The sequence below is a fragment of the Aphelocoma coerulescens genome, chromosome 4 (assembly GCF_041296385.1).
Source record: "Aphelocoma coerulescens isolate FSJ_1873_10779 chromosome 4, UR_Acoe_1.0, whole genome shotgun sequence".
NCBI lineage: Eukaryota > Metazoa > Chordata > Aves > Passeriformes > Corvidae > Aphelocoma > Aphelocoma coerulescens.
In genome coordinates, this window is record NC_091017.1 from 62,740,243 (window position 1) to 62,766,467 (window position 26,225).

The window sequence follows — 26,225 nt, forward strand, 5'->3', positions numbered from 1 at the left end:
AGTAGTTTCCCTGGGTTACTGCAGCTGGGAGAGGTACTGCCGTTCCCTGAGGAGTTTTGTTATAGAACGTTTCAACAGAGTGCAGACAGACTTTCAAAGCTGAAGTGAAACTTCACGACCTTTCAATTAATACATAAGAGGATAACTGGAATGTGAGATAATAAGAATAAAGAGTCCATTGAAGCATTTTATTCACATATGAAGCTTTTCTTCCATTTACCTTAATTTTCAGACTAAAAAGTGGCTGTTGCTCTTTAGTTTTCTTTCAAGACTTTTTTTTTCACTGATGTTTGTGTCCTGAGTTTAATTAAGCTTTATGAATTCCTTACAGCTGGAAGACTTAGCAAAGGCTTAGATATGTTTTCCTGGCATGAACACTGTTATTTTCAGACTGAAGCTGGTTTTAATTGGATGGTGGAAGAAATAGTTTATTGCAATAAGTGAATCAAATTCATGTAGGAAACTACTGAAATATTTACAACATAAAGAAGAAATAAATGATCTGGTAAGATACTATAGTACTTGATGTGGATGTAAGTCTTAATATGACAGGGAGTGGTCATAAAAAAAAGAGAAACGAAAAGAGATTTGACTAACCCTTAGAACAGGTCTTGGTATCTTAACCATCTATACTGTGCTATCTTTACTCAGTAAATTACGCATACCGCCATGATGACATCACTCCAAGGTCCTGAATTAATCTACCCCTTTTTATGGTCTTTCACACCTTTCATTGTGGTCAAGAACCTTGTGAAGAATGAAGTGGATGCTAATATTTATACAGCACTTAATGTAATTGGGTCCTGACCTGGCTAAGCACAACAGATATATAAACACATATGGAAAAAAAAGAGAACTGCTGCAGGGCTCAGCATGCATTTGTTCCCAGAACTCAGTTTTTGTTGGTCCTCTGGGCACAGGAAATATCAGATTATTATGACACACTGGCTGTGGTCTGTCGATAAATTAATATTTAACAATCAAGAGAGATTAGGAACTGAATGTTAGCTTTAGAAAAGCACTCCAAAATTCCAAACTAAGCTGCTTCCTTGAAAACAATAGGCAAAGCCCAATAGAAACCAATTAACTTGAAGGGTTAAATAGACTTTTGGAGAAGTGCTATACTTAAGATTTGAAAAATATAGGTTTAGGAAGACGAGTGACCTAATATAGAAATGTTAAACATAGAGTTAGTAAAAAAACACCTCAGCAGTTGAATGGCAAAGGTGTGGGAAGGGCTACTTTTTTCTCTCTAGATATAGAATGTAATAAGAATGCTGACAGAGAGACAAATCTTGATCTTCCTTGGAAAAAAAAAGTAAAAATGTAGATTAACAGACAAATATAAATTAGAGAATTGTGAAGGTATATCTTATGGAAGTTGTTCTTTTCCTAAAATAGTTTGTTTTAAGGAAGTATGTCGTTTTTTGGGTGCTTCAAAAACGTTTTTCTCTAACTCTGCAGCACCACTGTAGAAATAAATGTGTGTGAAGAACCCAAAACAAAGAGCCTCTCTGCCTCACTCAAAAGTCTTAACAGATTTTTTTTCTGTCTGCCAGTGAGGCATACTTAAAAAAAGCTGCAGCTGGCAAGTAAAAGGAGAGGCTGAGAGGTAAAGGCCAAAGTGTACATACAAAACCATCTCAAATTCAGTGCTTGAGCAGATAAAATATTTTCTTTCTAATCATTTAGCATTTTTAATCTTATCACTGCAAATGATACATTCATCAGTATACAAGTGACTGCATTTCCTATTTCTGTTCAAGAGATTTATCCTCTAGCTGTTATTTTGACCTTTTGTTTATATGTTTACAAACCTAAGATTGAGTGAATGAAGAACAAAACATGAATTATTAAAGTAGTATAAGACTGCTAAATATCTTAGCCATTGCTTTTCTAAACTTTCAGTATTTGTGGTTGTAAATTTTTATTAGAACAATGAAATTTTGTGTATTGTATTACCTGGACCTTTGTGGAATGCCAACCTCAGCTCATTTTTGTCTGTGTTTAATACAGGAATATAGTAGTCCCTATTAGAGAATGTAGTGCATTCTAATAACCTTTCACAGTGAAAATCTGCTAATTCTTTTCTGACTTTAAATCGGCTTTTCTCACTTGAGATTGTCCTACACTGCTGCCAGAAAACTGGCTTAGATTTTAAAAATTATTAATCCACTACTAGGGAGGATTTCAGAGTAAATAAAATAATTTACTTAATTTTTTTTTTTTTTTGTCTGGGTTGGTTTTTATCCCTGAATAGACATAGCACCAGTTGAATTCAATAGGCTTTGTCACTTGAGGTCCATCTATGGCAAAAAAAAAGCAACTAGCACTCAGAAGAACAGTAGTGTTTTCCATATACCACCCCAATCACAACTGGTATTAAAAGAAAAAAAAATAACAAAGAAGAAATGAATCAGCATTTTAAAGGAAAGGTGCTATCCTAGACATGTTGGGATACAGTCTTTAATGTGACAGCAGGCTTAAACTCAACAAGAAGTTGTAGTTGTCTGAAATACTGCAGGTGTCTGTACAGAACCACATGCAGCATGGGAAACAATGTGAGGAACTAGAGCTCCAGAGTGACAGAATCATGACGTTGTTGAATTAGGAGTAGGCATGGCTACTCTGATTGCAGTGCTGCAATAGATGGGAAGCTCAAAGGTGAGTTTCAGGTATATTTTTGCCTTCTGCATCAATAACTTGTTTTACATAGATATTTATATCCATATAGAGTCAGATGTTGGAGGCCAGAGAACATGCATATCTCATCCCCTTAGCTTCAGCCTTAAGCTGCATTATTAATCAGCAAAGTTGTCTGATCTTGACTGAAAAGCTGTTTTAAGGAGCATGTGGTGTCAGATGCATCAGAAGGATCAGCTGTCGTTATCCCAACTCCAAGGTTTTCGATCCCTTCCTAAAGGGTGAGCTGTAACAACCAAAAATTTGCTGAGAGAACACTTTGGAAAACATGTAAAAGAAGTTGTGAGAAAATGTCTCCAAGTTCCTCTTGGAAAAAGCTTTTGCACTTCTGGAGTTTTTGTTATGGTATACTGTATAGGAAAGTTTAAGGGAAGCTGGAATACTGAAGAGAAGCTTCAGGTAGTTAAATTCCCCTGCACCATGTAGGAACTCTTAGAATGGAATGAGTCTGGAGAGATGGCAAATTCTGAAGTGTAGGTTTACCTACAACTTTCATGCTCGAGTCCCAGCTACTCTATTCATCTGATTTTTCATTTCTCTTCAGTCATCCCCTGGCATATGTACTGGCTAGATATCTTTCCCTTGTGAAGACAAATTAAGGGAAGATTTGGAATAAAGCAGGACAGCTGCGTTACCTGACAGATGAATTTTCTGCGCTGAATTCTATGAGTGAAGGTACTCAAGCTTACCCATTCTTTGTCTCTGCTCCTCAGGAGGAGGGTAATCATCTTGACAAAGGGTGGGGGATAAGTTGTGCTTGCAGTGGAATCTTATTTTCCTAAAAGAATAATAGATCTGCAGAGGACAATTTGAGACACACGAAGGAGTCTAAGCTTTAGTAAACAATCATATTTATACAGACTCTGGCTGTGAAAATATTGCAAGGTATAGAAATCCCTAGAACAATAAATCTTCTTGTTCTTCCTGATGGAGATAGATTCTAAGGTCATCAACTATAAGGATCAGATGAGTCTCACATGAATGCTTTGGCCCAGAGCTGCACTGGTAATAAACAGGATTTTTATTACATTTCTAAGTGCTTCATGACATGTGTTAAATTACTGTAGGCTTCACAAACTGCAGCTCAGAAGTGTTGTGCAATTGGATAGCTCAAATTTGTTCCCTTAGTTCCATTTCAACACAGTGCTCTTGCAGTGCTCTCAGCTGCTCTTGCAGAACAAAAAATTGTCGTTTGCTTCTTTTATTCACTATCTGATCTGAACCATTCAACTTTTGCATGATTATGGTAAATGATCTAAGGATTTTTCATATTATCATAGAGTGAAATACTTTCTTAATTGTATTTTTTAGCTGATGTACCCTTCCATTTTGTATGTTAGTCTGTCATTACTCTAAGTTTGCATCTAAAGTGCAGAACATAGAAGCCCTTCTCAGGCTGTGATAACCAGATAAATCTGAGCTTTCTATCAGCCAGGATGGTGACATGCAACCACCTCCTCCTGGCCATTCTGTCCAGGCTAGACCAGGTCTTCATGTATAGCTGTAATTTAGGTTATAAACTTTTGTCACAAAATAAGTGAGTCTATCTTTCACAGGGTCTCACTATCTGGGCTACACTTCAAAGCCAAGTGAATCCATGCATGCATTTGAACTGATGTTAAGTCAGAATGTTAACTCCATTTCTGTGTTTGGACATATTCACTCCATTTCAAAAATCAAGAGTGAAATAATTATTATGATTCATTGTGAATCAGAGCTTCCACCTCTCAATCAAGCCTCTCAAAGAAAAGACACAAAACAATAAGTATTGTGGACAAGTTCAGTGCAAAACTGAAGTAAAATAGTTGTGGCATTTTTGTTTTATCACTGCAGCGAAAGCTAGGGACATATCCAAGTCTCTGCTTTTAATGAAACAAGTATATCCAAGTTTCCTCAGCAGAGCTGATTGCCTAGTCCTCAGCTTATTCTTCCATTTTATTAAGTACTTGGAATGAATAAGGCTAAAAATATAATAAAAACAATTCCTGCATTTTTGCATTTGAAATCAGATGTCTAAAGGTTAAAGCAGCAATATCACAGGGTGAATATTCTACCAATAAAATAAGAAGAAATTTTAAATGCAGAAACATAGTCAGTCAATGCTTCTCCCTAGAATACTAAGAAATATTAAGAAGTATTTGGTTTTATTCATTTATTCATGGAAAACATCTACCTTCACATCTTTGTAGAAATATTCAAAAAAAACATAATTTGACCTTGAGGTAGGTGGTATCTTATTCTGGACAAGCTATTTTTTTGTGACAGAGAGATGATTAGTAGATGTTCTTTTAAGAATTCTGAAAACTATTGCAGAGGAAAGAACATCTATAATTTATATTCAGAATAGCAACTCAATAACTAAAGGTTAACAGTTTGGAAAAATTACAACAAAAAAGCCTTAGCAAATTGTTAGTGAAGTAACCTTATACTAAAGGGAATCTTTTTATACTTAGTGCTAGTTTAAAAGGAGAAATTCTGGAAAGTTACTGAAAAATAACTAAGGTGAGAATTTAAAGTAAAATAGCTGTCTTTAGATGCTGTTCAGATCTCTTTTTTTTTTTTTTCCAAGAAGCAAGATTTTAAACTTTGCTGGCATCATAATAGATCAGTTAATTTTGCGTTATTTATATCTGAAAATCTGTAATGTTATTTTTCATTTCACTCTGACAGTATTGCAAAAATTATTTTGGGCGTTATTTTTAACTGTCAGTAGAGAAATTCTCTAGGAAAAGAATGAAATTCTATCATGTAATTTATATTCAACTTAGATTAGTTTCTTTCTTTTTCAAATGTCCTTGTTTGCTAATTTCTTCTTTTGAGCTAAATTATTAGCGAGTATTAAATTAATTTGCTTACCATGTTTGCATATATTTTTCTTCCAGGAAGCAGGAAGCTTCTATGTGGTCACGATTCCATGTTTTTTCCTAGCATGTTTTTCTTTAAAGTTAGGGCTTGACTTATAAAATAGCTTTTTTTCTGAGAATCACAAGAGCTTCAAGGATGCTTCTGTGATAGTGTCCTTGGGTAAATTTATACTTTTTTTCTACCAAACAACCTCTCCCATATATTGGCTATTTGACGGATGGTTTCACTTCCACAGCAGTTTTCCCTTGTAGCCATATTTCGGTCATGGTTCATATTGTTTCAGCTATTTGTTTCTATTTAAGAGTTCAATATCTCTGCATTTATTCTAAGAAGCCACTATTATGCCTATCAGCTTCAAAGAGATTTAACCCACCTATTAGCACAAGGGGGCTTCATAACTACAGAATAATGTTTCATTAGTCCTATCCATCAAAACATGATTGTCTGCATCATGAGGAAGTAAGACATTGGACATATCAAGTTCTAAGGTCATGCAAATAGATTCTGCTCCTAGGGCTTGTCAGGTGCATCGAGCTGGAACATCCAAGGGTCAGGGACAATACCCCACCTGTTATAGTCTGGGAAGAAATATCTGCTGTTGAGTGGAGAAGGAGCATATATTTATGAAAATAGAACATGTATTTTTGGAAAGAAGCAGAAGCAAATTGCAAAGAAGTCCAAACATGTTGGATTTTGATCAAGGTAAAAGCATTTTTCTGCTACAGGCCAAGAAGCCAGAAGCAGGCTTTTTCAATTTGGTACCATATTCTAAAAATCACATCAGTTTTCTCCTTTTGATTATCAAAAACTTTTGTATAATCTGTTCCATAACAGTTTTGTAAGCCTTGTGGCAGATTAATCTTGTCACCTGTATGGGACTACTTATTTTTATGAAAAATTTTTAAGTTCAGTCATACAATAACTCTCACAGCTTTTTATTTTCCGTGTTTAAAAAAAAAATAGGAGTCCACCAGTAACTAAATGCAAAGAGAATTAATAAGATATTTCAAGCACCAAATGTCATAAAAACACTGCAAGACTAAATATTCAAGGACAGGCCATTAAATTGGTCTCTTGCATTCTTTTAAATGTAATTTTAGCTGAGAAACAATCTCAGGAGGTAGATAAGATTAAGTGGGTAACGAACAAAACCAGAATTGCACTCCTTTTACTGGAGAGGCTGAGGAAGAGGTGATGCTATGTAAATATTTTTTGCCATCTTCACATGCATTCAGGTGCCTTCCAAAAAAGGAAGAGCATTTCCAGCTGCCTTCCATGGGCAAACATCTTATTACTGATGCACAATATCACTCATTAGACCTTAAAGGCAGACGGAACCATATTTGCAGGATATTTTTGGTCAACTTGTCAGCAGTCTGGTAGTTGATATGAACACTCTTTGATTGGAAAGAACACAGAAATTGATGATAGGTGCTTGTTTGTAGTCCTCACTGTACCAGCACAGTGATTTCATTTGGTGCTACACAGAGTCAATCCTCCATGAAACAAGACACTTTTGTAACACCAGATATACAATAATAAGAATGAGTGTAGAAACTGCTCTAAGAGGCCAACACCCTAGCCCTAGGTACTGTAAATAGAGACAGTTTTATCAGCACTCTCAGAATCAGCACCAAAATCAAAAAATAAAAAAACACATATGTATTTAATGTCCAAAAACTGGTACTCAATATGGTATTGTCTAGCCTAGTACTGTGCCTCATTTTACTGATAGCATAACATATTTCTAGTTTTCTTCATCCTAACTGTTACAAGTGTTTTATTTTTGAAATGAAACCTGGACAGACACTTTAGATGTCAATTTATATATGTAGTTCAAGTTCTTAAGGCCCACTAAGTCTTGAAATAATTAATGATGTGTATACAAGTAAACAATAATTGTTCCCAATGGAAACAAATCTCTATTTGTATACTAATTGATGATTCTTCTAAATATAGCCAGTTCAGGGGCAAACCCCAGGATTTACTTTTCTTCCGTTCAGGATCAAATATTGATATATGAAATTTTAGTTCCAAATATGTGTGCAAGGTTTAAAGGGATATATTTCAGAAAGGCTATGTCATTGCATAGTAATAAAAAAATGTTCAAATCTGGACACTTTGGCACTCAACCTCAAATATGAAATGAATCCAGGCAATGTTACAAGAAAATCTGGGCTTATAAATTTGAATGATCCCCAGGTAAAGATCTAAGAAATAATTCAATAAATTTATGAAATATTAGTAATAGAACAGTCTATGATTGTTTGTGTATTCTGATCTTTTCGAATTTGAATATGATAATCTTTCATTTTACGTCTTTTTTCTGAAATGGAACAAAATTATTCTAAGATGCATGCCAGACTCTCTTCCCATAGGACATTTGTGAGTAGGTTTTCTGCAGAAACATGGTAATTATGCTGTATTTACTATTTTTACTGTTTATGATGCTATTTGTGGGTGGGTGTGAGTGGAATAGCTTCATGTGATAATGACTGTATTTTTTATATATGCAGCTTGTTGCAGTAGCAAGGCATCTCCCTGTTATAAAAGGATATTAAAGTTATAATCTGCCAGCCAACATTAAAGTCCCGTAACTCCCAGCAGCTGAATTTGTTAAACAAGTTGATACCACTCTAGGTCTCTGGTGAGGGCATATGCTGCACCATGATACACTGCTTATCTCCAGGCATAGCTGTGCAAACAAAGGCTTTGAGAAGGATTTGCTTCTCTGACTAGGAGAATGCTGAATTCAAGGGTTATTTTTTTGTTACATGTTGAAGATCCTGTTCTTGTTGAACACAGAGAAAAAACTGAAAAAAAGACAGTGTCTGGGTTCTTGAGTGGTCCACAGTCCTATTAGGGTGATGGGATAATGAGATTATTTTAATTTGCTAGCCAAAACAAACTTTTTTCTTCAAAAATCAACCAAAACAACAAAAAAGAAAAAGCAAGTCATCTAAAATAAATGTAAATATCCTTTGTTTTGGGGCTTCTCTTTATCCCCTGGTCACAGTGTTAGGACCTTTTCGCCAACTTTGCCTGCTGCAGGCAAAACCCCAGGAAAACCAGGCTGTTCCCTGTTCCAGTCTGAACACAGGAGAGCAGCCAATCATTAGGATCTCAAGCTTCTGCTCTACTCCCCTGAGGCCCTACTCCACTATGTGCCTCTCCTCTTTTTCCCTGAATCCTGAGTTTTCTCATTTCATTGATCTTAGTGATCCTTTCATATTCCTTCTACCAAAGGATCCCCCATTACTTGACCCCTTTCTATGAGGTCCCAAGATAAGTAAAAAGAAAGCAAAAGAGACTCATGCTGCCTTTACACTGATATTATCGGTAAATTAAATATACTATTTTACGTATTTATGCTATGCCTCTTAATTAAAATGGTAACACATCTTTTCCTGGGAAGTCTACAATCTGTGCATTTTCCCCCCTAAATCTGAAGTTGAATTAAATTGAAAGCAGAAAACAGATGAACAGCTGTCTGTAATAATAGGTTTGTAAGTGTTTTAGTAGACACATCAACAGTTTTTGGTATACAGATAGGGAAATGGGACATATGGCAATGGTGAAGAGCAATTACGACATTTTTTGAACATGCTAATAACACATACATGTAATCATAATCACTTTAAAGCTTCCCTTGTTTGAAGCTCTTTATCTTCAAGTTGTTCTTCTACAATTACATCCTAGCAATGACGCAATATATTACCATATGAAGCGTGACTACTATTGTACCTCTTAAATATCTATCAGAGACAATGCTTTAATAATATAAATTACCTCAGGGTTGAAAGCATATTTTGCAATGACTCTGTCTAGCTGTCAAAATCTTTATTGCTATACATTAAAAACAATGGAGTTATATTAGCAAGACCATGGCACTTATGAAGCCTTTGTAGTCTGTTCAATAATTTTTCTGTATCAAATATTAATTTTATTGTCAGTTCTTACCTCATTTTCTGCCAATGCTGTCCCATTAAGACTAACCATGTTAGATCTTCAGTCCTCCCTTACATTTCAGATTTCTGCACATCTTGACTAAAAATATGGCAGGAAAGTATCATGCATGATTCAGATTCACGTGTACTTACCAGTATTCCCACTAGACTGATGGCGCATTTTTTCTTGTGATTACCCCTGTAATGTTTCCTCTTTGTGGCTGCCAGATTAAAGCTCGATCACAGTTCAGAAAAGATGGGCGAAAGAGTAATGATCTGAGTTGCCTGCACAGGAATTGTCCCCAGACTTGGCCCTGAGAAAACTAGATTGATTGTAAGCAGAAAACAATCTTGCCCTTGACAGTATGACACACAGGCTTAAGACATTCTCATATTAGCCAAGGTGGTTAATTTAAAATATTACATGCAGTGTCATGCTGATTGTTATCTCCTTTCTCCTCATTGTGATCACAAAAAGAATGAAAAAGAAAACATTCTTCTTTGTAAACATATGCGTGTATCTTTTTTAAGAGACAAACTTAGTATAAAGTGAATTGACATTATTTCAATTATAATCTGCACTAATGATCAATTGTAGCAGTGATAATTATCAGTTACAATTGGTTGCATGCATGTTAGGCAGAGGCCCCTGCAAACAGAATTTCTTGCTGAATAGGGCACTGATCTAAAGAGCTGGCAATTTAAATGCAAGACAGGCAATATCACTTTCCCTTACAAAGATTTTTTTAGTATCCTGAAGATTAATGAGTCGGTGCCTGTGTGTCAAGAAAGCATGTTCATTAATTTTATATCAACATTTGATATACAGAGGTGGTCTTATTTGATGGAAAAGGCCTGTTGGTTTGGTAAATACTATCAAATGCTGTAAAAAATTATTTTGCCAACAAGCTCTAAAATCTGTTCTATTTTGTACTGTGAGCCTGTGGGGGGGGGGGGGGGGGGAGAAAAGACTAGTTTTCCAGGGTACTAGTTCTCTTACTACTTTACATTTACAGAGCCCTGCTTCAGTAGAACATTCCACCTTACTATGGAAAACTGCATGTGAAGCTAGGGAGGGGAAATGGCACTTCTTTTTCATTCAAGAAAGTTTTAGGAAAACGTAAAGTGATGAAAGAAAATATTTGTTCCATGTTAATTTATATGGTTTCTCTGTGATATTAAAGCTAATATGACAGTTAAAAAAACAATCAATGAAAATCACATCTTAAATAAAATTCAATCTGAAGGAAGACTCAAGCATGTAAAAAACACAGTATTACCAAAAATACAAATGAGAGAGCATTGATGGTGCTCTAACAACTTCACATTCATCTGGTACCTTTAAAAATTTGGGAATCTTTTCAAAATTAGCTTTCTGTAAAATGTTTTCACGTAGGAGAACACAAAAGTAACTCAACAGATCACAAAATCATTATAAAAATAGTTATAAAATCCTGCAGTGCAATGCACTAGCAATTTTCACAAACTCTTCTGTAAGTGCTCTGCCAAATAATTAGAGACAATTGTCCAGAATAGTAGGAGACAAGAAGTTATATTCCCTGGGTAGAAAAACAAGGTAAAGAGCCCACATTTTTTTAGTATCATAAAAGGACCACAGTTAAAAACATTTTTAAAAGCACGTAATGTTATTTTACTTAACTGAATCCTAAGCCCTTATTTAACTGAATGTTGAGCCATTTGGGATATAGCATAATTGTGTTTACTGTAACAAAGTAGACAATCAAGATTCTGCTTATCTGTGAAAACCTCTTTATAGAAAACATTAATGAAAAATCATGGTCATCATGGTTTCCTAAAGCTGGAAAGAAATTTTCTGGTTACAACTTTATTTAAAAAAGGTAAAAACAAAATCTACAAACATATTTATGTCAGAAATTAAAGCATTTCTAGCATCAGTTAAAAATAAAATTTTATTGAGTGTTAAAAAGGAAGTTGATCAGTCTCTGAATTAGAATATTGGCCATATTCAATGACAGTAGGAGGCGAATCAATATCTTCAGAAAGTTACATTTTCCTAATAGGCAATGTAAAAATTCTTAGCTAATTAGAAGGCACATAGCTGATTTTATTTTTTTCATTCTGACAGTACATATACAGTGCCCCCAGTTAGGTGCCCCCACTGAGGTTCTCCCAAACTAGATGCTGCTTGCTCGCTCCCCCTTTCCCCTCCTCCTTCCCAGGACAGCAGGATGGAGTTGGGAATTGGAAGCACAAAAGCTGGAAATCACAGGTTGAGATAAGAACGATTTACTGAAACGAGTAATGAGCTAAGAAAAGGGACTGTAACAGCAACAATATTAGTAACAAAAGGTATAAGACAAAGAAACAATTTACAAGGAAAGTCGGTGACAAATACCAACTGGTTTCTTCTTTCTTCCCAACCATGCTTTCTCCCATCAAAAGGGGCACTCTTCTCCAAAACTCGAGCATCCCTTTCCCAGACCCCAGCAATGAGGTGAGGGTGTATAGAATAACCTACTGGCCACGCCCATGGCCGCAGGCTCTTCCCCCGTCATGGCTACTGCAAAAAATTAACTCTGTCCTGGATGAAAGTAGAACAATTCCTAAATCAACCTTCCTACTGTTTGGAGGAAAAATAACTAAACAAATGATACAGAGCATAAATAGCATTATCCAGCTATGAAGATGGCATTAGCTATGCAATTGCAGGAATAGAAAATGAACATTTTTCATCCCAAAACTATTCTACGTATATATTGTTGAAAATATTTTGTCTAAATTCCCATCCCATCTGTATGGATTTTGTCTTTGATCCCTTAAAATTTTATACTCCAAATTACTATATTTGTAATCTTTAATATGCAAACCAGCTATTATTTATGTCATATATAACTGTATCCATGTTTATGATTAATAATCATGGTAATTTAAAAATTCAAATATATTCATGCGGTTTCCTTACATTATAAGTGTTATGTACATCCCAGATAGTGAAGGTGAGAATCTATTCTAGGAAGATAGCAAGGAAAGAAACAAACACAGACGTGAAGGATAGCATTTATAAAACTATAGCAATGACATTTGAGCGCTGGTGAAAAGATTTAAATATATTTTCTGGGGGAGCACTGGATTAATGACAGCTGAGTGAAAGACTTGTCCATTTATAATAAGAGGTTTGAACAATATAGCTAATGAAATTACTGGTGATATGAAGAGTAGGCAGATTTGTTGGGGGCTAAAACCTATAATCAGCTGTACATCTTAATGACTTGGTTAACCAAGAAAGCAGATATTGTAGGAATCCTGCAACACAAGCTGTCCCAAGCTACTAATGTCTGCAGAACTATACAATTTTTACAGATAGTATAGAGAAAAATGAAGCTATCACTTTGTAGGATTCAACTTCAGAAAGTAACAAAGTGAAGCTGTGACACTTTAAAACACTGTGCAGGCAAAAATGGAAAAATTTCGTTTAAACAGCTTAATAAAAAAATATGTGCGGGTGATTGAGACTGAAAGGACCCTAAAACAAACAGGAGATAATTATTTGTGACTAAGGGTATCAGAGAGCTGTAACAGCATCACAGAGCCTCTGCAGAAGAAACATTGTTCTTTCACCAGAAACTTTGCTGAAAACACTCACTGACTGTATAGCTGAATGTTAGGCATGGTTTAATAATATATATAGTTCAAGAACCAAAATAATGAAAAATTACGGGAAGGAGAAAATATGCAACTGTCTGCAAAATATAACTACTGTCCCTTGAGAACAATACTGGAGATTTGTAGATTCACCACTGTACCGGTTTGGCCAAATTTAGAAATATATACTCTGAGAGAAGGCACAACCACCCCTCCCCCACCAGGTTCGGGAAAAAAAAAATAAATTTTCCTCGAAGGAAAGTGAAGAAGATAAAACAATTTATTTAACAAACACACGGGAAAGGAAAATGAGGTTAAATGGTAAAATCTTTTGCTGTGGAGGAAAAACCTGGGAAAGCGTTAGAGTCCTTCCTTTGGTCTCCTCGGAGCTGGGGCTTGGCCCAGGGCCAGGCCCTCTGTGCCCGACGAAAAGTCCTCCCGATGTGCTCTGAGGTTGAAAAGCAGTCCAGTAGCAAAGGGAGAAAAAATCCAGAATTCTAGAGAAGGGAAAAAGCAAAGTCCAACTCTCAGTCTCTCTCTCCGGAGAACCAGAAACTGAAACAACTGGCCAAAAGCTGACTGGAACACAGCAAGCCGGGTGCTTCCTCGCTCCCCCCACCTTCCTCCCTTCTCCCACTGACAATGTAAAGACAACCCTTAAGATGTTCAGTCTGTTTACCACTTCCATAATAACCTTGTTCAGTCCATTTAGAAAGAGAAGTCTCTTTTTGCTCATGCTATGAAAACAGTATCACACCGAGACAGCCACCCACTTCCAAATATTGTTCAGTCCATTTAGGAAGAGGAGTCTCTCTGCTCGCATGCGAGTCCCTTCCCCCGACTTGCAGCTTTTCCCGCAACTGCTTTCGAGGGTCCACTCTTGAAGTTTTTTGGGGTACAATTTTAAGGTTGAGCCGTTCAGAAACAAGAAAAACAGAGGCCCTTCTCCTTCCCTGGGAGCAAAGGGTCTTCCTCATCTTCATCTTTAAGACTATCTCTGGGAGCATCTCTAGGAACTGAGGTTTTCTCCTTTCCCATTTGGAGCAAAAGTCCTCATCTGGTTCATCTAGTTCATCTCTCTCTGTCCAAACTTCTCATGAAATTACAGCTGCGGCAGCATCTGCCTATTGCTTATGACTTGAACACTCCACCCCCCATATCTTCATGAAATTACAATGGGACACTCTGATATATCATAGCTTCACAACAGACTCTCAGCTTTAAGCATCTCCTCTCTCTCTTCCCTCAGGTTTTCAGCTCTTCACAGCACTAAAAGGGTTAATCTCACCTCGGCCTTGCAGCTGGAATGTGGCTTATCGCAGTTGGTCACCTGACCTCTGCCGGACAGAGGTGCCGCTTTGCTGAATCTCGGCCGCAGTGGAGGGGGTGGTTCCGAGCCGCTCCGGCTGCCCACAGCAAGGCAGTGGGGGGGGTTCCATGGCTGGAACAGGCCCATGGCTCCAGGATGGCCGTGGCCCGGCCCGGCCTGGCCCAAGCAGGGCCTGGCCGGGCCTGCTGGCCCCCACACGGGGCCTGCAGCCACCTGTGCCAGCGCCGGAAACGAGAGAGAGCTTGGGGGGGGGAGTTTGTCTATTCTTAATTGTGGATCACAGAGGCGGTCACAACTTTAAGTGGCTTAAAGAATTGTCCATATTCAAACTGGCCAGCTGATAGGTTCTATCAGGTCCCAGAGGAAGCTGTAAGCACCCCTTAGCAAGGATATCCCTTCCGGGACTATGCTTGCTAACCTATGACACCACTTTGCAAATGACAATGTAGGGTCCCCTGATAATATTACAGTCATCTCAGGGCTTGTGGGGCTGCTACCTACATAAATTTTAAACCTTTGTAGAATCACAGAATCAGAATCAATTAAATTGGAAAAGACCTTTGAGATCATTGATCCCAAGCTATGACTGAACACACCATGTCAACTAGACCATGGCACTGAGTACCACATCCAGTCATTTCTTGAACACTTCCAGGGATGATGACCCCACCATCTCCCTGTGCAGTCCAATCCAATGTTTAATCACCCCTTCTGTGAGGAAATTCTAATGTCCAACCTAAACCTCCCCTGGTGTGGCTTCTGACTATGTCCCCTTATCCTGTTGCTGTTTGCCTGGGAGAAGAGACTGACTCCCACCTGGTTACACCCTCCTTTCAGGAAGTTGTAGAGAGCAATAAGGTCACACCTGAGCTTCCTTTTCTCCAGGCTAAACACACCCAGCTCCCTCAGCCACTCCTCATAGGACCTACCCTCTAGACCCTTAACAGCTATGTTGCCCTTCTCTGGACTTGCTGCAGCACCTCAGTGTCCTTCCTGGATTGAAGGACAGCATACATATATATATATATATATATATATATATATATATATATATACACACAAAATACATACATATATACAAAGGACACAGCAGAATATTTATCTTCATCTTGTTAATAAGAGAGTGTTTGGACTCCAGTTATTTCAGCTTGGTTTCCTCACAGCCTTACTAATATATGCAAAGCAAATATGCATTGTTATGAGGATATTTTATGGACCATTTTTCATTCACTAGGAAAATGCATGATTGGTGATAGATCAATTTTCTACACTCCATCTACTAAAAGTCATAAGAAATCCTAATTGCAGAGAATATTTCCCATAACTATATGCCATAAGACTTGTCTTTCTAATAATGGCCTTCATCTTCCCTAGGAAATATTTTTGAGTTTATAGATCAAAGGTCATTGAAAATCACTGCCTAGTGATGTAAGGTATTCTTCAATCCATTGCAGATGTTTCCTTCAGAAAACTGTCACAATCAAGTAAAATTAAGTGCCCTGTAATATTTTTTTAAATCAAAAAAATAATCTGAGATTTTCATATTAATGTCATGACTCTATGTCCGGCCACAGTTAGCTTGTTTCCTTTACTCCTGGACACATAAACATATCCCAGCACCACTCCAATCTCAGTGGTTTTTTTTTACAGAAACCCTCCTTCTTCCAAAACACTCAATCTGAGAAGAGCAACCAACTCTCAAGATTTGGTCTTGCATTTCCTTATAAGCTTTTGTTACCTCCAAGACAAAACATAATTTCCAAGCAGCTATCCCCTAACTGATTGGAAGGAATATTTTGGCTATCTCTATTTCCTCTGGGTGACTGTACTTAAGGCACACTCAAGTGTGTTGGAGTTTTATTGGCCTTGAGAAACAGATGACTTGATTCATTCATATGGAGTGAGTTTGAGCGAGTTTGAGCAGGTCAGTAAGCAGCTTGAACAGCTATGGGCATTGTGTTCAAGTCCCAGCATGCTGGTACAGACACAAGATTAATGTACAGAGATTTTACTCCATCACTTAAAGCAGTCAGTATCTAACTTTACATCTGGCTGTAACATTTAGCTCCATCTTGTCATTTAGAAAATCTCTCAAATACAAAGGTTCCAGGGAGAACAAAGTCTCTTGCTTTCCTGCTTATGGAAGAAAATGCATGACAGTTCTGGAGGAAAGCAGCTTGCCTTACCATATGCAGTTTGATCTCACAGAATCGTGTAATCATTAAGGCTGGAGAAGATCTTTAAAATCATCGAATCCCACTGTTAACCCAACGCTGCCAAGTCCATCACTAAACCATGTGCCTAAGTGCCACAACTACCTGTCTTTTAAATACCTCCAAAGATGGTGATTCCACCACTTCCCTGGACAGCTAGTTCGTGTGTTACTACACTTTCAGGGAAGAAATTATTCCTAATTTTCCATCTAAACTTCCCCTGGAGCAAACTGAGGCCCTTTCCGCTTGTCCTGCTACTGTTATTTGGGCTCATGAGCAATGCACAGTAAAGGCTCACAGAAGAAGATCAGTGTGAGGACGTATGCTCAGACAAGTATTCTGAACCAGTGTTTGAGGAGGAATTTAAGATGAAACGATGTATAAAGCATGGAATTGCTATTTTATCTGGAACGTAGATAATCATATGCTTATGTCTTCACTTTCTGGGAACGTAGGATGAGTAAAATCCAGGAACATCTGGTTTCCTGCAATCTGCATATCCTCAGACATCTAAGCTATTGATTTTGATGACAGTGCTCACTGTAGGACACTCACTGTTCTGAAGGAGGATTTCTTCAGTGGTGTAGATACAAATCATGCATACCAGCCTGTCATCGTTTTATCTATTGTCTTCAATAAAATTATCACATGTGCTACCAGATGAAGACTGTTTAAAATGGATGAAATGAATTCATCATTTTTTTTGTTTAACAATTTTGTACTTACTCTTTGCCAGAATCTTTGCTATTTCCCAAGATTTGATCAGAAGTTGATCAGATGTTTGTCGGACACTAAATTTTTCTGCATCAGGACTGAGATATTTTCCAGGCATATTAATGCACATGTAAGAGAAAATTCTTATATGATAATTTATAAGAATTTATTTTTTAAAAATTCTTATAAGGAAATTCAGTTTATTCTGTATATGATGATGGTCTTGCATTGGTATTCTCAATTCAGAGTCTCTTGGAAGTATGTGTTTTCCATTTTTACTGTAAGTTACTAAACTTGTCTACTTTTTTGCATTCTACATAGCGAAGTGTCTTTTCAGATTTTTTTTGGCTGTTTAGAGTCACTAGGGATGTCCTTCATAAAAAAAAGAAGGGAATTCTATTTGCTGAGAACTGCCTAGTACAACTGCTGATCTTATAAGCACAAGGAGCAACAAGCACAACACAGTGCCTGCTTCTGTACCTCCAGCTCAAAGTCCGGATAATTAGTTCTTAAGCTGGAAATAATCCTATGATCCCAGTATCTCAGAGACTGGTTCTTTCTGTTGACACACTAGGACTGTCAGGATTAAAAAGAATTCTTTAAGTTTCTGTTGGTGAACAGGAAACAAAGATATGTATGCAATCTAAATATTTGGCACATGTAAATTAAGAAGTTAGCATCTTCTTTTCCTTTCAAACCAGATTTTTTCAAACTAATATAAACAACATTCTTTACATGGCATAAGTTGCTATCTTTTTAGAAAATTTATTTGTTCCTCTCATTTTTAGAGAAATATGTCTGATCAGATTCTCATTTTGTATCAAAGTTCTTAAAAATAATGGATGATAAATCCATTTGAATTAGATTTTATGAGTTGTCTCTGATTTCAGTTGACTTTGTGTCATAGGTTAGCAAGCATAGTCCCAGAAGGGATGTCCTTGCTAAGGGGTGCTTACAGTTTCCGCTGGGACCTGACAGAACCTATCAGCTGGCCAGTTTGCAGTTTGAATATGGACAATTCTTTAAGCCACTTAAAGTTGTGACCGCCTCTGTGATCCACACTTAAGAATAGACAAACTCCCCCTCCAAGCTCTCTCTCGTTTCCGGCGCTGGGACAGGTGGCTGCAGGCCCCGTGTGGGGGCCAGCAGGGCCAGGCTGGCCGGGCCACGGCCAGCCTGGAGCCATGGGCCTGTTCCAGCCATGGAACCCCCCCCCCACACACTGCCTTGCCGTGGGCGGCCGGAGAGGCTCGGAACCACCCTCTCCACTGCGGCCGAGATTTCAGCAAAGCGGCACCTCTGTCCGGCAGAGGCCAGGTGACCAACAGCGATAAGCCACATTCCAGCTGCAAGGCCGAGGTGAGATTAACCCTTTTAGTGCTGTGAAGAGCTGAAAACCTGAGGGAAGAGAGAGAGGAGATGCTTAAAGCTGAGAGTCTGTTGTGAAGCTATGATATATCAGAGTGTCCCATTGTAATTTCATGAAGATATGGGGGGTGGAGTGTTCAACTCGTAAGCAATAGGCAGATGCTGCCGCAGCTGTAATTTCATGAGAAGTTTGGACAGAGAGAGATGAACCAGATGAACCAGATGAACCAGATGAGGACTTTTGCTCCAAATGGGAAAGGAGAAAACCTCAGTTCCTAGAGATGCTCCCAGAGATAGTCTTAAAGATGAAGATGAGGAAGACCCTTTGCTCCCAGGGAAGGAGAAGGGCCTCTGTTTTTCTTGTTTCTGAATGGCTCAACCTTAAAATTGTACCCCAAAAAACTTCAAGAGTGGACCCTCGAAAGCAGTTGCGGGAAAAGCTGCAAGTCGGGGGAAGGGACTCGCATGCGAGCAGAGAGACTCCTCTTCCTAAATGGACTGAACAATATTTGGAAGTGGGTGGCTGTCTCCTTGTGATAATGTTTTCATAGCACGAGCAAAAAGAGACTTCTCTTTCTAAATGGACTGAACAAGGTTATTATGGAAGTGGTAAACAGACTGAACATCTCAAGGGTTGTCTTTACATTGTCAGTGGGAGAAGGGAGGAAGGTAGGGGGAGAAGGAGAGTTCTGAAGGTGGTATAATTTTTTTTTTTTTCTGTTCTTCTTTTAGGTCTGTTAATAAACTTCTTTATATTCTTTCAAGTTGGTGCCTGCTTTGCATTTCTCCTAATTCTTATCTCACAGAAGATAAACAGTAATGAGTATTTTAGACCAAACCACTACACTAAATTGGTGTTTCTGCCTGGTTACAAACCCAACCCGCGACACTTTGTTATCTAGAATTCTTATTAGACTACCTTTTTAAAATGAAAATGTGTCTCTAAATAGAGTGTCAAAGGAATCAAAGAGTAGGTGCAATTCTGCATCTGACCATTTTCATTGTCATCCTACATCTTTGAAGTGGGTTTCAAATATTTTGTTCATTTTAGTTCAGTTTCCCACTATTCATGAGGAGAGCAAAAGAGCAAAATGAAAAAGAGTACAGTGTTCACTAATAATTATGATAAATTACTTTTTCCTTCTAGAAAAGTAGATGTTGTAATATTTGAGAAAATCATTTTATAAAACCCAAGCTAATTTCTGGCAGACATTTGCACAGTGTTTTCATATGTCTTTCTTTCACTGATTATGCAAATAAAACAAATAAAACTAAGAAAAATCATCACTGTATGTTTCTGATTTGACACTGTCTCTCAGTTCCATAATATAGATATAATATCTCGGAAAACAATTTATTCTGTTCTGTTCAGTTTCTTGAATTATATAAAAATATATATCAACTTGTCCTTCATGCTAGGTGTGCTGATCAGCATAAATGTATTCATGGGCCATAAACTTCTTTAGTAGAGAGCATTATTCAAGCAGTAATAGAGAAGAAAATAAAATATTTTATTCCTCATCTTTATTCACTTTTCAGCTTTTGAGGGCTTATTGATTAGGGTGCTGAACTTACAGTGCTGAGGGAAAATCCCTCTTTTCATCTTCATAGCTTTATCAATTTTTCCATATTGTTTTGGGTAGGACCTAAATCTAGGAAATCACTTTAAATTTGAGTAGTCTCTTCACAAATAGATTATTCATGTGCCTAAAATTCAGCAGTATAACAGGTTTCAGGTTTCAGTTGTAACAGTCTAAGGATAGCAGGCATGGAAATGGAGAGATAGTTTAAGTGCAAATTCCCTATTACAGGAATTGGGTTTTGATCAGAGTGGCTGCACACTCCTTAATGAAAGCAGCGACGCAGGTCAGATTCACTGACCACTCTGCTACCAACATCACCTTCACAGGCATATATAACAATTAGGAAAACAGAAAAGGAAGGTGTGAGAGAACTGAGTACACATTACAGAAACAAGTAATCCTGGGAATTTCTGTTACACATTTTCCTTATCATTGTTTACTACATACCTTGCAGGGATTTGGCAAGAAATTTGAAAAGGAATGCAAAGCTCTTCTACTTCAAAGTAAAACAGCGATCAAGTTTGTGATGCAACTACTTTGTGACTGATCTAAAATAATCAATATCTAGTGTATATTAATAATTCACATCTGTGAGCCATTTGACCATTAAGATTCATGTAAGTAGGGAGGGCACTGCAGCCTCTGAGATGTCCAGTCCTCTCCTGTCTTTCATCGTCTATCCCAAACAGAGCTATCACCAGGTCTGACGCTGTCACACACATAATCTATGTATGTATATCTGTCTGCCTGTCTGCCTGTCCTCAAATAAATAGACAAAAATCTACATATTTTTGTGTGTGGATGTACACATATATATTTACATAGAGACATTTACTGCAGGATACAAGGAGGTATTTACCTTTTAATTAACTAAAGAACATCAGAACTGGCCCAGTGTATAAAGACTTTCTAATTCATGACTTTTCCTAGAAACCACAAGTCATAATTATCACAATGGAAACACCCTTTTCAACTTCTTTTCCACCTTTTGTATGAAGAGATTTTTTTTCACTTTCATGAAAAAATGGAAAAGACTTTTTTAGATAATTGCCTTTAGAGAACATAAAATCCACCTGAAACACATTCCCATGGTCAAAGCCTAAAAATATTTACTGCTTATAACTGAGCTACAGAAACCAATATGTGAGGTTTGTTATGGGTCTGGACTAGAAAGTCTTTCCTGATTTTAGGCTGATATTCTGACTGAGAAATGTTGTGGGGAGACTAAATTTAGTGGCACAAGTGAAAGATTCAAAAAATTTATAGAAATTTTTCCTTTCAGAATGCAGGAAAGATAAATTTACAATAAGAGTGTTGTAATCACATATATATATATATATATATATATATATATATATATAAAAATGCTGACCTACATTTTAAGAGTGAGCAGTACTGAAAACTTAGTCACACTTGAATCATGATGATCCCCATTCTGTTTCTTAGTCCTATTTTGCATTCTCAGAGTATTATTTATTTTATTATTACTATTATTATTATCATAAATTTTTCAGCAACAAGAAAATTCTTGCTTTCCATATACTTTTCATTCAGGTTCCATATATCTGTCTTTAATGTAAATAAATATAGAAATACAACACATTTGCTTTTTATTATCAATTCAGTATCCTTTTCACTAGAAAGCTAATCCAGGTTAACCAAGAAACTCTAATTTTGGTTAGTCAGGGCTAACATTAGCATGCCAGTAAATACCATGTGAACTGTACTTGCATGGTTTTTTTAGCTTTCAGAATTTACTGCTAAGGTTTCTATTATTTCCAGATGATGGGACATGGTGATGAAAAGTATGGGAAAATATGGTTAAGTTAATGGGCTTCCTGCAAACTAAATCATTCTGAATCATTGAACGTGGCTTCTGCATTATCACATTGTTACTTAAAAGCAAAAAGGCAAATTACAGTGCTGGAATTTCCTTAAAAAGATTATCTGATGAACTGATTCCAGCAGCGGTGGAGAAATGTCATATATTCTTGGGCTTGATGTACGTACCTTCTCTGTAAGATCTTTATATCTGTGACAAAGTCACAGGCAGTGAAGTTATATTCCCACTGGTTATGTTACCATTATCATAGCAAGTGTGTAGAGAGATTCTATCTAGACTGAATGTTGTTCAGCTTCCTTCATTTTAAAGAGTTCAGATATTCTGCAGTAGATTAAAGCTAAACTCAGAATACCATTGGAAAGAGAGGTTTGTTTTCTTCACACAGGAAATTAAGATTGGCTGTTATTAATTTTCAGATATCAGAGCCATGCAAAAAAAAAACCAGATAGGGGCTTGTTAATTATTAGATCTTAGCAGTGTACCCACACTAAATGGTAGCCTGTAACAGATTTACCAAAAAATTATTTAAAATACATTTTTTAATGATTTGAATACTTGAGGAGTGGATCTCTCCAAATTGTGATAGATGAGTGGGTCTTTTCCGTTAGATTTGGCATACAAATGTTTTTAAAAGAAATGCAAACATATTTTTGTAATTTTTTGTCTTCTCATATTGCTGCAGTGTTAAAAGCTACTGATCTTCTAATACCTTTGAAAGATGCTTTGAAGGTTATCGAGATGCCAAAGAAAATGTGTGCTGTGCCTATAGAAACATCCTATCTATACCTGGGTTGACTAGGAAATCCTGCATTGCAGCAGGTTTTTCCTGCTCTTTCATCTCTACATTGTTCTTTCTTCAAATTTTATATGGACCCTTGTACCTGCGTGAGGCCACCCAGCAAGGGTGTTGTGCTTGGTGCTTGCAGGTACATTACAGAATTCTAAATGTAAATCCAAATTTTGAGCAAGTACTGAAGGCATCATCTGCTGAAACCTACAGACACTGGCTGCAGGGTGTCTCCTTATCAACACTCCCTGTGCATATGGTTTATACAGAAGGGATGAAGTATACTTTAGATCTGGCAGGAAGGAGCTGTGAGAGAGTGGAGCATATGGTGATCCTGTCATGCATTCCTGCATCTCAGCTGGATTCTCACGTAGGAAAGCAATATGCATTTGCCTCTTAGCCATTGAAGGTGGCTGCAGTAGCTTCTGGGTAGACATAAAATCATTGGAGAGATGAAACCACAGAACATCTTTCAGCCTGTTGATATGTTCAAGGCAGAATTATGTAGGTCAGCGATGACAAACACTTATTGAGACTGAAGACACTGTTAGATGAAAATGGAAAGATACAAACTTCCCAGAAAAATTCAATTTAAATGTTTTTATTATTCAGAACTGTCTAAATGTCCTTTACATTAAGTCCTTTTCTACTTACAATGAACACTTATTATTGACAAATCTGCTGCTCCCTACAGCAAACGTGAAAATGGTTGCAAACAGTTATTTACTGCTACTGCCTACTTGATGTTTTCCTCTTGCATTAATACCTTGGTCTTGTCTTTCAAATGACACCTTGCACTTTGTCTTGATTGTTGTGAGGTCTAGGTATATCCTAAGCTATACTGGCCATCTTCCCACCCATGTATGATCTACGTATTTGTCTTGGGGTGACTTTATGTGTATCCCCTATTGCTGCTCTATGCACAGAAATTAATTTTGTGACTTTAAACTGAGCCTGAGAGAGGGGAGAGGAAAAAAACTGAGCAAACTTTTCAAAGCAGTTGTTCAAGGACACAGATATACACACTCCTCTGCATCCTGCTGCAGCAGCAAGAGCGGAGAAAGCACCCTTCTTGCTTTCCAGCCAGCTTTCGGCTCTTTTTCTCCAGAGAGTTGAACTTTGTTTTCCTGGGACTTCGCCTTTTCCCTTCTTCTCTTCTGGACTGTTTCAACACATTGGGAGAATTTTCCACCGAGGCCCCAGAGGTGGGCCCACACCGGCCCAGCTCCGAGAAGGAGGAGAGAGACCACACCTACAGAAGGACTCCAAAATCTTCCCAGGTTTCTCTCCACAGTGAGAGGTTTTATTATTTAGCATTATTTTCCTTTTCCTGTATGTTTTTTAAATAAATAGTTTTTATCTCTTTCACTTTCCTCCAAGGAAAATTTCTTTTTCCTGAACCTGGTGGGGAAGGTGTGGTTGTAACCTGCCTTCTATCAGAGGATATTTTCCTCCAAGTTCGTCCAAAACCAGCACAATATTTGAATAAATTTAAACCTCATAACTAATGAGAACTCTAACTCAGGACAGACCTCAGCAGAATTTCACAATTGCATTCCTTTGTTTTGACACAGGGCTCATCATAACTCCTTTCAGAATTTGATACAACTAGCTTTCTATCTTCTTATATTTTCATTGAGGCCATTCTTTCATCTCTAAGTTTATAGTAGTAGTGCTGAAAATTTGCTAAAGTCAGGCTATGTATCAGCTGGTTTTCCTCTACCCATGTAGTCTGCTAGCCTGTGGGAGAGAGATATTAAATTGATTTGGTATAATTTCTGGTTGATAATATGCCAGCTGCTATTAATTTTTGTGTTTCTGTCTAGGTTTTTAAAAACAATTTACATATCTCTTCCTGTAGTTTTCCAGAGGCTGATGTTAATCTGGTTAGTCTGTTATTTTCTGCCATCTCCTTTTTGCATTTCCATTTCTTCGAGCTATGTTTGCCTGTCTCCCCATTCTGTCTAATTTCTCAGAGATAACAACTAATGATACTGCAATTTCATCAGCCAGATTTTTAATTGCACTGGAGTGAAGACTGGCTGCTTCAACTATTTTGAGAGTATTTAGATATGGTTTGACCTGTTCCTTCCTTATTAGAGGAAGAGGTCTTACCCTCTGATAATTGCATTAATTATGACTGCCCTATGACATTTTCAGGAATAAATTGCAAAAAAATTATTAAACTCCTCACTTTTCCTCTATCAGCCTGCAATAATACCACACTACAACAAGTAGTCAACAAGTAGTCAACCAGTCTTTCCTCTTATGGAATGATTTCTTGATATAATTTATCTTCCTAGTTAAAGGTCTTCAGTTTTGTGTTGTATCTTCTTCTTGCTCTCTCCCTATGCACTTATTCTGCTTTTTGTATTTGACCATAGTAACCAAAACTAGTTTCCACTTTCTTTTTATGTTTGAAATTCACAAAAAAGCCCATGATTTCATCAAGCTCATCTCTTACTGCACCTTTAATCTTTTTTCTGTTATAGTTTATTTTGCACCCATGACCTCAATATTATTTTTTTATGGAACTGACAGTTCACTTTAATTTCTTTTTTTCTCTCCTAGGACTCCTTGTTTACCAGTTCGATGAATTTATAGAAGCCCACTTTCTATAAATGCCTCATTTTTGTTTTGTTATAGTTCCCCTCTTTTTTTTTTTTTTCCCTAAAGATCATGAACTCCATCATTTCACTCTCTCTCTAGATATTTTCTATTTAGGTGTTAATAACCATTTTCTGCACTTTCTGTCTATTGATGTCTCCTACTCTTATATTTAGAAGTCATTACCAATGTGTATGAGTTAACTGAGAGTTGCTATCTTCCTTTTCACAGAGTGAATGTGTATATTGAGTCTGGCTGAGTTAATTTTCCCATAGCAGCCCTCAGAGTGCTGTGCTTTGGCCAGATTTTGGTAGAAGGGGAGTTACAGGGCTGGCTTCTGTCAGAAGCTGTCAGAAGCTTCCCCCATGTCCAGCAGAGAAAATGCCACCTGGTTCCAGGACAAACTGGCTGCTGGCCAATCAGGAATGATAGTAATGACTCTGTGAAAACATATTTAAGAAGGAAAAAAAAGTTATTGTGAAGATTACTTGCAGCCAGATCAGAGCAGAGAGAGAATATGTGAGAGGAACAGCCCTGCAGACACCAAGGTCATTGGAGAAGGAGGGGCAGAAGGTTCTTCAGGTGCCAGAGCTGAGATTCCCTTGCACTCTGTGGTGCAGACCATGGTGAGGAGCTGTGCC